This window comes from Diplotaxodon limnothrissa, linkage group LG1, assembly GCF_057381915.1.
Source record: "Diplotaxodon limnothrissa isolate DT_005_m linkage group LG1, D_limnothrissa_male_GT1.1, whole genome shotgun sequence".
Classification (NCBI taxonomy): domain Eukaryota; kingdom Metazoa; phylum Chordata; class Actinopteri; order Cichliformes; family Cichlidae; genus Diplotaxodon; species Diplotaxodon limnothrissa.
Genome location: NC_140596.1, coordinates 38,513,804 through 38,528,108, shown reverse-complemented (window position 1 = coordinate 38,528,108; position 14,305 = coordinate 38,513,804).

The window sequence follows — 14,305 nt, the reverse complement described above, 5'->3', positions numbered from 1 at the left end:
AAGCTTTTCTGTCCCCCACTCGTTACCTGTATGAATGGCACCTGTTTGAACTCATCATTTGTATAAAAGACACCTGTCCACAGCCTCAAACAGTCAGACTCCAAACTCCGCCATAGCCAAGACCAAAGAGCTTTCGAAGGACACCAGGAAAAGTATTGTAGACCTGCACCAGACTGGGAAGAGTGAATCTACAATAGGCAAGCAGCTTGGTGTGAAAAAATCAACTGTGGGAGCAATCATCAGAAAATGGAAGACATACAAGACCACTGATAATCTCCCACGATCTGGGGCTCCACGCAAGATCTCATCCCGTGGGGTCAAAATGATCATGAGAACGGTGAGCAAAGATCCCAGAACCACACGGGGGGACCTGGTGAATGACCTGCAGAGAGCTGGGACCAAAGTAACAAAGGTCACCATCAGTAACACACTACAACGGCAGGGAATCAAATCCCGCAGTGCCAGACGTGTTCCGCTGCTGAAGCCAGTGCATGTCCAGGCCCGTCTGAAGTTTGCCAGAGAGCACATGGATGATACAGCAGAGGATTGGGAGAATGTCATGTGGTCAGATGAAACCAAAGTAGAACTTTTTGGTATAAACTCAACTCGTCGTGTTTGGAGGAAGAAGAATACTGAGTTGCATCCCAAGAACAACATACCTACTGTGAAGCATGGGGGTGGAAACATCATGCTATGGGGCTGTTTTTCTGCCAAGGGGACAGGACGACTGATCCGTGTTAAGGACAGAATGAATGGGGCCATGTATCGTGAGATTTTGAGCCAAAACCTCCTTCCATCAGTGAGAACTTTGAAGATGAAACGAGGCTGGGTCTTCCAACATGACAATGATCCAAAACACACCGCCCGGGCAACAAAGGAGTGGCTCCGTAAGAAGCATTTGAAAGTCCTGGAGTGGCCTAGCCAGCCTCCAGACCTCAACCCCATAGAAAATCTGTGGCGGGAGTTGAAAGTCCGTGTTGCTCGGCGACAGCCCCAAAACATCACTGCTCTCGAGAAGATCTGCATGGAGGAATGGGCCAAAATACCAGCTACTGTGTGTGCAAACCTGGTAAAGACCTATAGTAAACGTTTGACCTCTGTTATTGCCAACAAAGGTTATGTTACAAAGTATTGAGTTGTATTTTTGTTATTGACCAAATACTTATTTTCCACCCTGATTTACGAATAAATTCTTTACAAATCCTACCATGTGGATTCATGGATTTTTTTTTTCACATTCTGTCTCTCACAGTTGAAGTGTACCTCTGGTGCAAATTACTGACCTCTGTCATCCTTTTAGGTGGGGGAACTTGCACAATCGGTGGCTGACTAAATACTTTTTTGCCCCACTGTATTTTCTCATTGGTGCAAAACTGCCAGCCTTGACCTGATGACCCAGTAACCTGATACTGGAGCCAAGTACAAAAAAAACTAATTCATATGTCTTAGGTGTAGCCCAACAGTTTTTTGACATTCATTTTGCCCACATTGAGCCGTTCTTTTTTGAAAGTGGACAGCCTTATTAGACAGCCAAAGCCTGGGGAACTGGGACATCTAAACACACAAAAAAGAGGGAATACATCCTCATGTTGGATGACAGAATAAATATATGAACTAATCTACTTCCATAGAGGTACCATGTAACATTTCCAGCATCAACAAGTGCCTTGCTCTTGTTGATGATAGCATCGTGATATTAACCAGCTCTCTGGTGGCAGAACAATAAACATGAACACATGTCTGTCACGATGCGTCGTTTTTAAAGCTTCCCTCTGCCCAGTCTCAAAAACTAGGCAGACACGTGGACATCAGCATCCCTGTCTGATGAAATTTACATCACGTGGACCCTCATCGTATCATCGGACCTGTTAAGCAACTTTAGTTGGTATTTGCTTTTTACTTAATGATAACTAGCACACAGTAACAGTTAAACAATTGTATTTGATGCTAATAATATAAACAAATGCAAAGACTTACACTTCTGTCTTCTTCACAACATTTTTTGATAGTTTTAAGAGGCAAATACCTTTGAGACAAGATGTCTGTTGTTTCATGTATAGAAGTGTCGTGAAGCACTCCTTAGTCAAGATTTATTTTAAGTAAATTTCAACATTAGTTTTTGCTGAGTGAGCACTGAACTGACACTCAAGCTTTTCACTCCACAAGTCTCACAGTGACAGCAAAGCTTTAAAGCAGGTTCCACAGAGCTGACACGCTCAGCAGGCTATAATGACTTCTAAATAAATTGCGAGATTTAACTGTCAGAGGAAATTACACAAATTTTGTGAGCAGCAGTGTATTCATCTGAAAAAAGAAATGAAACTGAGGTGTCTGCCTTGAACAGGTACCTCGTGCACTAACACCAGAAACATCCAACAACAGTCATTTGGAACATATCGGTTACTTTAGTCGAGTTAAAACAACTATTTGAATCATAAACTCACAGTCACTTATAATATTAATTTAAAAAAAACATTAATCACATTTGCAGTACAAACTGATGATGATGAACTTTGAGTTCAGCTCTGACTCTGTGTCACAGAGTTTTCAAGATTTGTCTCCAAGAACACGGAAAATATGGAAAAGTTCTGTCCACTGACATGAATGAACAGATTAAATGTAGTCACTATTCCAGTAACTGCAATGTGATGCAATAGAAGAATAAACGTGTGCGTGTCGTTATTTAATGCTAAGACATTTATTTCACCATATGGTTGGAAATCTCTGGAATGTGCTTCAGAAGGAAAAACTGATGAAGGAAAGCTAACGGTGTCTTTATGGCGGGTTAATGAGAGCTGCAGGGATCATATGGTCATGATAGGAGCCAAATATTCAGCTGTAGGCAGCAACAAGTTTGGTTTTGGTCTTTAATGGGGAATGGCTTTTCTAGCATTGAGGGAGCAATATCACTTTAAACCAATCTAGCACATGATGAATAACAAGAAGCTTTGCTACAAGAAGACAACATGTGGAATGTAAGTGTTCCTGTCCCGTATGTAAAGACGTGTCATTTATGGCCTTTTTCATAGGTTTGAGTAAAGAAATGTTGAAGAAGTGTTATTGGCATGGTGTTGGGTCTATTTTGTGTGAGAGAGAAGAGAGCAAAGAGCATTTTCTTAAATTTATTAAGCAGTTGAAGGTTCAAGTTTAAAGAAAACGTCAGCCATGTCTCTGTGCTCGCTCAGGAGAGCGCCACACTCAGAGTAATGCTTTTTATTATGTGTGAAAAACAGGACACTAAGGTCCAAACAGTTTAGGGTGGCCTGATGTCAGCTCAGGTTTCTTCTTCTGTAGCTTTTCGGCCACAGAGAGCTGTTTTATGACTGACAGGGAGTTTGTTCCTTCCTTGCAGGAGTCCACTCTGCAGGTGGGGGAGAGTCACAGGAGAGATGGAGAATAAACTTAACCTGGGTGTCTACTGTCTTGTGCACTCTGGGAGATGATTTAATGTTAGGGTGGGTACAGTTTCCTCTGCGGTGTCGGGTGGGCTACCCCGGGTCCTGTGGGTCTGGACGGTCCTGCTGCCGTAGGCCCCGGTCTGGATGGGCCTCGGCTCCCTTGCCTTGGTGGGTGCCGAAGGACGGGGGTGCCTACTGGGGTCAGCGGGGGAGCTGGCCCCAGGGAGGGGCATCTTGCTCCTCCCTTCTTTTCCTCCCCATCCCCGGCTGCCTCCCTCTTCCCGCTCCAACACACCCACCCACACAAGTAGGGCCTTGGGGTACAGGTGTGTCAGCCACCTGTGCCTCAATTTTACTCCACAACTTAGACATCCACATTACTCACACTCTCATAACACATACATATAGGGCCTTGAGGGTGGGCACGTTAACGGCGTCCAGGGGACGGTCTGTGTATTCAACCCCACCTCTCAATTTTAAATCCATGTAGACATTGAGGGTTCTCGGGAGGGGCCGTGCTAACACCTGCTGCTCTCTGGCAGCAGCACCATGCTCTCCCGTGTTTTAAATGCACCTTAGAACAACACGCAGCAACACTACACATGAGCGAGAGGAGGGAGGTTTGGGATCTTCACACACCCATGTTCTCTGCTGGCCATCGGGGCGGGGGGCTGGGAGGAGGTGTTGGCCATCTGATTGGGATCTAGGATGCGGGGCCTCCCTGCTGCTGCGGAGCCTGGGGCGGTCTGCTTGCCTCCACCCCGGGGGAAGGGTAACATCTCCTGGGTCTTGGTGTCGTTTCCCCCTCCAGGGGCTGAGGGTACCTGGACCTTGGGTATAGAGTTTGTTTGGGGAGTTTGATTGTGTGTACATGTCCATGTATGTCTATCCCTACGTTGGGTGAGTGCTGAGTATTTGTATATGTGTGCACGAGGGTGGGAATGCATGTTTGTGTCTGTGTGTGCCTGTTTGTCTGTGTCTATATGTCAGGTCGGGTCTTACACTCCACCTCTCTGGGAACTCCCAGGCCCTCCAAAGGCCTATCTCCCCTCACCACACTCCCTGCCGGTAACTGATGCCCTCAGGGGTCGGTGCATTGGTGGTTCTTGGTGTCCGGGGCTGGGCGCTCAAGTATGTACCAGCTCACTCCCGGTGACTACTTGGTGGGGCCTGGTGCCTGTTGCTCGGTCAGGCCTCTTCCGGGGCAATGGGGGCCCTTGGGCCTCCGGCCTCTGGGTCTGTGGCTTGGTTCACTCTGGCACAGCTGGCTGCCGGCAGAGCCGGCGGGCACGCCACTGCAGCCCCCTCCGGCTTCTGCTCCGTGGCTACTGGGTGACCCCTCATCTGGGGCTCTCCTCAGCTCTTCCCAGGAGGGTGGCACGGATGCCCCTCCAGTGGTCCTCCTTGGGCTCCTTGTTTTGTTTTTATTAATGTATCCAATTTTAATATAACAAAATTATACACACAACATGAGTTATGATAACATGACCAACTGTTTGTCAGTGTCAGCTTGCCAACCCTTTTACACTGATACACAACATGTTTAAATCCTTTTACACTGAAAAGTTTGTCTATCCTTCTTTTGTTCCTCCTCTGTTCCCTCAGTCTTGTCTCCTCGTCTTTTGACTGTGTCCCAATTCAGGGTCTGCACGCTTGAAGTACGCGCCCTACTACGTATGGTGCGTACTATAAGTACGAGAAGTGCGGAAGTGAGAGGCTTATGAAATGGGACGGTCTAGCCTTCGTCGTGCTGTTCAGGTTGCCTAGCAACCATGATACTAACCGCGAGACACGTTACATACAGCATTGTTTGACAGAAATGAAGGAGAAAAAATGTTTTGTTGGTCATTCATTTTTGTCATGACATCACTTTGATTAGTTGAGTATCTGAGAATGAGACCACGGGACTGTAAAACATGATAGTTGGGCTTCATTTCTGTGCTGAACAGTCATTTAAGATTAGTTAGTAAATAACTGGTGAGGGACCAGACAAAGAGCGATTCATAAGACCCTTATGAAAAAGACACCGAGGGAACAGTTTACCCTGCCCGGGATAGGGTTACCGGGGCCCCGCCCTGGAGCCAGGCCCGGGGAGGGTGCCCGAGGGCGAGCGTCTGGTGGCCGGGCCTTAGTCCATGGGGCCCGGCCGGGCACAGCCCGAAGAGGAGACATGGGCCCATCCTCCCGCAGGCCCACCACCCGCAGGAGGGTCGGGTGCATTGTGTGCCGGGTGGCGGCCAGGAGCGGAGGCCCTGGCGGACTGACCCCCGGCTGCCAAGACTGGCAATAGGGACATGGAATGTCACCTCTCTGGTGGGGAAGGAGCCTGAGTTAGTGCGTGAGGTTGAGAGGTACCGGCTAGATATAGTCGGGCTCACCTCTACACATGGCTCGGGCTCTGGAACCAGTCTCCTGGAGAGGGGCTGGACTCTGTCTCAGTCTGGAGTTGCCCCTGGTGAGAGGCGGCGGGCTGGGGTGGGTATCCTAGTATCCCCTCGGCTTGCTGCCGGTACATTGGGGTTTTTCCCGGTGGACGAGAGGGTTTGTTCCCTGCGCCTTAGGGTCGGGGAACGGGTCCTGACTGTCATCTGCGCGTATGCGCCGAGTGGCAGTTCAGAGTACCCAGCCTTCTTAGAGTCCCTGGGCGGGGTGCTGGAGGGTGCTCCACCTGGAGACTCTGTTGTCCTGCTGGGAGACTTCAATGCTCACGTGGGTAACGACAGCGAGACCTGGAGGGGCGTGATTGGGAGGAACGGCCTCCCTGATCTGAACCCGAGCGGTGCTCTGTTATTGGACTTCTGTGCTAATCACAGTTTGGCCATAACGAACACCCTGTTCGAACATAAGAGTGTCCATAAGTGCACGTGGCACCAGGACGCTCTAGGCCGTAGGTCGATGATCGATTTTGTAATCGTATCAGCAGACCTGCGACCATATGTTCTGGACACTCGGGTAAAGAGAGGGGCTGAGCTGTCAACTGATCACCACCTGGTGGTGAGTTGGATCAGGTGGCGGGGGAAGACGCTGGACAGACCTGGTGCACCTAAACGCGTAGTGAGGGTGTACTGGGAACGTCTAGCAGAGGCCCCAGTCCGCGAGATCTTCAACGCACACCTCCAGCAGAGCTTCAACAGCATTCCGAGGGAGACTGGGGACATTGAGTCCGAATTGACCATGTTCAGCGTCTCCATTGCCGAAGCTGCTGCATTGAGCTGCGGCCGCAAGGTGGTTGGTGCCTGCCGTGGCGGTAATCCCCGAACCAAATGGTGGACACCAGAGGTGAAGGGAGCCACCAGGCTGAAGAAGGAGTCCTATCGGGCTTGGTTAGCCTGTGGAACTCCGGAGGCAGCCGACAGGTATCGACATGCCAAGCGGAATGCGGCTCGGGCAGTGGCTGAAGCAAAAACTCGGGTGTGGGAGGAGTTCGGAGAGGCCATGGAAAAAGACTTTCGGACTGCCTCGAAGAGATTCTGGCAAACCGTCAGACGTCTCAGGAGGGGAAAGCGGTGCTCTACCTACACTGTGTATAGTGCTGGCGGAGCGCTGCTGACGTCGACTGAGAAAATTGTCAGGCGGTGGAAGGAATACTTCGAGGACCTCCTTAATCCCACTGACACGTCTTCCGAGGAGGAAGCAGAGTCTGGGGATGAGGGGAATGACCCGCCAATTTCCGGGGGCGAGGTCACTGAGGCAGTTAAACAACTCCTTGGTGGCAGAGCCCCTGGTGTTGATGAGGTCCGCCCCGAGTTCCTGAAGGCTCTGGACGTTGTAGGGCTGTCCTGGTTGACACGCCTCTGCAATGTTGCGTGGAGATCAGGGGCAGTACCTGTGGACTGGCAGACCGGGGTGGTGGTCCCCATCTTTAAGAAAGGGGACCGGAGGGTGTGTTCCAACTACAGGGGGATCACACTCCTCAGCCTCCCTGGGAAAGTCTATGCCAGGGTGCTGGAAAGGAGAGTTCGTCCGTTAGTCGAACCTCGGATACAGGAGGAACAATGCGGTTTTCGTCCTGGTCGCGGAACACTGGACCAGCTCTTTATCCTCTCCAGGATACTTGAGGGTGCATGGGAGTTTGCCCAACCAGTCTACATGTGTTTTGTGGACTTGGAGAAGGCATTCGACCGTGTCCCTCGGGGTGTCCTGTGGGAGGTGTTGCGGGAGTATGGGGTGTCTGGCCCATTGCTACGGGCCATTCGATCCCTATACAACCGTTGCAAGAGCTTGGTTCGCATTGCCGGCAATAAGTCGGACTCGTTCCCGGTGGGTGATGGGCTCCGCCAGGGCTGCCCTTTGTCTCCGGTTCTGTTCATAATTTTTATGGACAGGATTTCTAGGCGCAGCCAAGTGGCGGAGGGCTTTCGCTTTGGTGGCCTCAGAATCTCATCTCTGATTTTTGCAGATGATGTGGTTCTGTTGGCTTCATCGGGTGAGGGCCTCCAGCTCGCACTGGAACGGTTCGCAGCCGAGTGTGAAGCAGCGGGAATGAGGATCAGCACCTCCAAATCTGAGGCCATGGTTCTCAGCCGGAAAAGGGTGGAGTGCCCACTCCGGGTCGGGGATGAGTTCCTGCCCCAAGTGGAGGAGTTCAAGTATCTCGGGGTCTTGTTTGCGAGTGATGGGAGAAGGGAGCCGGAGATCGACAGACGGATTGGGGCTGCAGCTGCAGTAATGCGGACGCTGCACCGGTCCATCGTGGTGAAGAGGGAGCTGAGTGTAAAAGCGAAGCTCTCAATTTACCGGTCGATCTACGTCCCTACCCTCACCTATGGCCACGAGCTGTGGGTAGTGACCGAAAGAACGAGATCGCGGATACAAGCGGCAGAAATGAGCTTCCTCCGAAGGGTGGCTGGCCTCTCCCTTAGAGATAGGGTGAGAAGTTCGGCCATCCGGGAGGGGCTCAGAGTAGAGCAGCTGCTGCTCCACATCGAAAGGAGCCAGCTGAGGTGGTTCGGGCATCTGACAAGGATGCCCCCTGGGCGCCTCCTGGGTGAGGTGTTCCAGGCATGTCCCACCGGGAGGAGGCCCCGGGGCAGACCCAGGACACGCTGGAGAGATTATATCTCTCGGCTGGCCTGGGAACGCCTTGGTATTCCCCCGGATAAGCTGGAGGAGGTGGCTGGGGAGAGGGAGGTCTGGGCCTCTTTGCTTAGGCTGCTGCCCCCGCGACCCGGCCCCGGACAAAGCGGATGAAGATGGATGGATGGATGGATAGTAAATAACAATTAGGTAATGTTGTTCATGAGACTAAAATCATCTCACTGTGGTAATGTAAATATAATATGGCCAATATTATATGTATTGTCAGATTACTATGATATATATATATACAGTGTTGGGAAGGTTACTTTTAAAATGTATTCCATTACAGAATACAGATTACATGCCCCAAAATGTATTCTGTAACATATTCCGTTACGTTACTCAATGACAGTAACGTATTCTGAATACTTTGGATTACTTAATATATTATCATGCTTTTTACAACAACGTGAATGTACTGTTGCTGTGTGATTTATTACTGTTACTGAAGGTCCGCGACTCCGAACTGTAGTAAAGGGACCTCTGACTAATACGGCGGGGTCCCTGTCGGCTCGTAGCAGAAAAATAGCTTTACTTTGTTGTGTGGGTCAACTTTTCTTGCGAGAGACAGAGAGAGGCGTTGAAAGACTGCTCCAACAGAACTTATTGTTTTCGGAGGAAAACACGAACAGTACAGTAGAGTCTTAATAGCTTACTTACAACTGGGCTCGTCAGGCACTCTTCTTGGCTGAAGTGGTTATTATTATATTTACATGCTTCCAGCTCCCGTTTTTGCTCGATGACAACTCGTACCTTTCCACTCCCCTTTTTCTCCCTCCTCGCGCTCACAGACACATAACGTGTATGGCAGTCCATTCGCCCTGCAACACGGACTACACTGCCCGTGATGCTACATTCTTTAGAGCTATGCTTGTAGCATTCTGCCTGTTAGCTTAGCACAACAACAACGAAAATGCGCTCTCTCACCCAGGAAACACACAGTTGCAGAGAGAGAGAGAGAGCGTCGCCCTGTAACCATGGCAACCGTAACGCTGCCGCCTGGAACAACAGAACGTAGCTGTCAAACAAAACCCAAACAGTCCTGACCCGCGACAAAATGGAACAGGAAAGTACCGCAGTGTAATCCATTTATTTCAACAAAGTAACTGTATTCTGAATACCACCTTTTTAAACGGTAACTGTAACGGAATACAGTTACTCATATTTTGTATTTTAAATACGTAACGGCGGTACATGTATTCCGTTACTCCCCAACACTGTATATATATATTAGGGGTGCAACGATATTCGTATCGATATTGAACCGTTCGATACAGTGCTTTCGGTTCGGTACGCATATGTATCGAACTATACAAAATTTTTAATTTATTTTATCAACTTTCCTTCTGACGATGCTGTCTGTGTTGAGCGCTCAGTGAATCTGCGTTCGACTACTCCGCCTAGGCTGCACTGTCGAGCGCAGATCCACTGAGCGCTCAACACAGACAGCATCGTCAGAAGAAAGAGAGCAGGGCAAGCTAGCGAGACAGAAGTTAAGCTCTCCTTGCAACATGGACCTCCCCCACCCTCATTCAGATCTGGTGTTTGGAATTATTTTGGTTTTCATGTGACGTATGACCCTGAAGGTAAGCGAGTCATGGACTAAAGTAAAACAGTATGTTGGATGTGCCATGCAATGCTCAATTACATGGGTGGGAACTAGTGTGTTAGCGCAGTTAGCTCGTTAACGTGTTGGCCGTCTAGCCCCATGCACAGGGCTTTCGGCGGTAGCTCGTTAACGGAGATTTGCCGTGTTGTGGCGTTAAGGTCATTTCAACGAGATTAACCTGAAAGCACTAGTGGGAACACAACGAATATGACTGCACATTTACGCCGACATCATCCTAGTGCAAAGACAAGTGGAAGCAGACAAAAACAAGCAAGCATGCTACTAACTTTAGCCGAGTCATTTAGACAGCTGTTAGCACATGATTCTCCTTATGCTGCTGAGAATATAGCCCAGAAGAAGCGGATAGTATAGCTTTTATTTTGGAAAGAGACATTTCTCTGTAATAAACTCTCTTTTCCAAAGATGAGTGATTCCTCAATCAGATACAGGGCTCGCAATATCGCTAGCCCGACGTCCTGGGGCTAGCGATTTTTTCAGTCGGGCTACCAAAATCTATCTCTGCCCTGCCCGTCGGGCTATTGTAGGAAGGAAAAATATATGTCAATGCTTTTGCATTCTTTCAGAAATGTAGCTGGGTAATTATGTCATTGGCATCGGTGAGCCACTGTCAATATGTGACATATTGAAATCGCGTTTGAATTTGCGCTTGTTTTTTGCTTTCACTTTGCAATCGTGCGAACTGTGTATAGAGAGCGACAGCACTGATCTGTGAGTGATGATAATTTGTGCACCAATTCCTCTGACATTGTCTTATTAATCGTTAGCTTACTATGCAAACATGACAAGTGAAATCTCCCGCAGCAAGCTTAAACATGTGAGAGGTTGATCGCGCAGAGAATCGCTGAGCTTATGTGAGTGCGTGTGTAAAAGCAGCAGGATATATATTTCAGTTCTGCTGAGCCAAATAAGACAGGTCAGGGTGAAGAAGTGACAGCCAAAGAAAAGCTTACCACGAAACGGAGAAGTTATGACAAATCAGGCTATAAGGCAAAAAGAAAGTGCAGCTTTATGGTTTCATGGACAAAAGAATTTCTGTGGCTGCAATATGACGAGCTAAATAACCAGGGCTGCACATAAGTGGTCCGCAGGTGCGCATTTGCTGTCAAAATAAAAAACACGCACAAGGGTTAGGGTTAAATTTAAAAACTGTACTTTTGAGTTAAAATATATATTTAATATTTTAATAAATGACAAATTAAAAAGGCATGAACATTTTTTTTGTATCGAAAAAATATCGAACCGTGACAACAAAGTATCGAACCGAACCGAACCGTGAATTTTGTGTATCGTTGCACCCCTAATATATATATATATATATATATATATATATATATATATATATATATATATATATATATATATTTTTTTTTTTTTTTTTTTTTTTTTTTTTATTTAGGAGTAAAGGCTTTAAAACCAAGTTAATGCTGGAAGTACAAACATTACTAATGTCACATAACTTTGCCGACATGTGGCCAACAGTAATGTTTTAATGTTCTTCGTTATTAAACATTCGCACATAAATAAGTGACATCATATTCAGTACTTACTTTTGACAGTTCACTCTTCGGCCGCTCCCTTCTGCCGTATTTTGCGGCAAGATTATCCACACCCACCGCCGCGCGATGAATTGTGGGATATATGGGACCACGAAGCGTGCACCGGACCACGCTTGATATTTGGGGAAATCGACGGCGCATTTGGAGTATGCATCTGAAGTACACTTTGAATTGGGACAGCCGTCGTCGCGTGGCGGTGACGTAATCGCACTCAAAATGCGTACTTCAAGCGTGCAAACCCTGAATTGGGACACAGCCTTTGTCTCTGCTCGCGTGGTGTCACCCGGTCATCGGTTACTTCCTGTTTTACTTTGGTGGTCTTGCATTTCTTGTGCTTTGTATCCAGGCCTACTTCCCTTGTCTTGTCTTCAGTGATTAGCCACAGCTGTGCTTCCACCTGTTCCCTTTCCCCCTCATTATCTGTGTTTCTATACCCTTTGTTGTGTTCTCCCTCATGGCCATGTTTCCCTTGTAGTATGCTTTCACAGAAGCTTCCTAGTTTCCTAATTTGCTCCTGACCTGCTTTTCTTTGTGCTTTGTAAGAGCTCAATAATAAAGCTGCTCTTGAATTTATTCCTCACCTTCAAGTCCTGCATTTTGGGTCCAGCCCGTCCCTGACATGGCATTACAATGTATGACAGATTAAAAAGAGCACAACATTCACAGTGTGCTGTAGGAAGGATTGTAGTCTCTGCACATGCATGAAGAAAAATTACATTGTTGGTCCAATGTCCATTTTTAACATGTTCAGCCTGTGAGAATCTGGAGAAAATGAAGGAGAGGCTCAACATCCTTCAGTCAGAGCTGTCGTCATACGTGGAAACCTTTTGGATCCATGACGTTTGTGTTTAATATAAATATAATAAAGAATAAATTTACTGAATTTTCACTGTGTGTGTGTGTGTGTGTGTTGGTGGTGTATATATTTTTCCTTAACACACCAGCAAACAGCAGAGGACATTTTGGTGATGAATAGAGAGGCAAAAATAAAACGGTCTGCTCTGCTCCATGAATCTGATGATGAGGTAGAACCAGCAGACAGATGGGGCGCCTTCACTGATGTTTTTCTGTGACAGCTGCCCTTTCATGATATTTGGCTTGTATTTTGTTTTAGTTAAGAGCACTGTCAGTTTAGTTCAATTCAGTTATATTTGTATAAAGCCAAATCACAACAACAGTTCCCTTCTGGAGCTTTATATTGTAAGAAAAAGACCCTACAATAATAAAGAGAACTTCCCAACAATCATATGACCCCCTGTGAGCAAGCACTTTGGTGACAGTGGGAAGGAAAAACTCCCTTTTAACAGGAAGAAACCTCCGACAGACCCAGGCTCAGGGAGGGGCGGGGCCATCTGCTGTGATTAGTTGGGGAGTACAAGTAACAAGTATGATTCAATGCAGAGAGGTCTATTAACATATAGTGAGTGAAGAAGAAACACCCAGTGCATCATGGGAATCCCCCAACAGCCTACAACTAAAGGAGGATTTGGGGTCACCTGATCCAGCCCTAACTATATCTTAAAATCTTCAAAAAGTAGAGATAGTCTGTCTTCCAAATGGAGCCTCTGTGTGTATTTTTAAATATATCTCGCTGTAAATGACTCGCAGTTGATGAAACTGCAATGATTGATAGCTTTTATCGTAGCCCATTGTCGCACCAGTAAAGCACCTGCATGTGTTACTTTTTTGACATCCTAGCTATTTAAATGTTTTCTACGATTGTCGCCTTTCACTGATTTTGTTTTTTTTCTCTGGCCTCAGTTTAAAAAATGGAATTTGATCTGGAAGACGTTGTGGCTCAGCCTAGCATCGCTGCTTGTTCTGTCTGTGCTTGTATCCTCCGGCAGTTAGAGTTAGACACATGTGCTCTGCTTAGAGGTAAGTATGAGTTTCAGATCTGTGGAATGGGGGAAGAAAATAAAAGGGAGCCACTTCAGAAATAGTGCTCCGTCTTCATTATTGCAGTCTGTGCTCACAGACAAAGCAAAGGAGATCTGTGCTTGAACGAAAAAAATGTTTAAAAGTCCAATGTGTGCCATTTAAATCCATGTGATAAATTCTGTTTCCATGGACAAATAATTCAATCTCTGTAATCATTGGTAACACTTTGGTGTTTTGTGTGGTTTTTCTTTCCTAAAATGATTTTTCTTTTTGAAACGATGAGGTCATTAGGCAACTTAAAGCTCTAAGTGATTACATCACCATATAGCGTATGTACCTCCTATTTTATGTGCAGGAAGGGAGCGTGTCACCCACACACAACATCGCTGTAACCATACAGCTGCTTTCCTGCATTTATATTGGCAGGATATGAGCACTGTTGGAAAGCATTTAGGTGAATGAGGCAAGTTGTACAAAGTGTTTTGAGCAAGTGGATAAGTACCAGTCTATTCACAGCCCAAGTGTCACTTACCTTCATTTGTAGGACACGCCCATCTGCTCTTTGATTGGTCAGTCTCCTCCAGCTGCTGACGCACTGAAAAAATATTCTTCGTGCTCAAGAAACAAAATCAAAGGTTGATTTATTCAGATAATGAAACATTAAAGTAAATGCTCTTGGGATAAACTGACTGTATAATAATCATGCACATTTATTAGACCAGCTCTCCATAAACTCTTATATCTCACACTGTAACTATGTA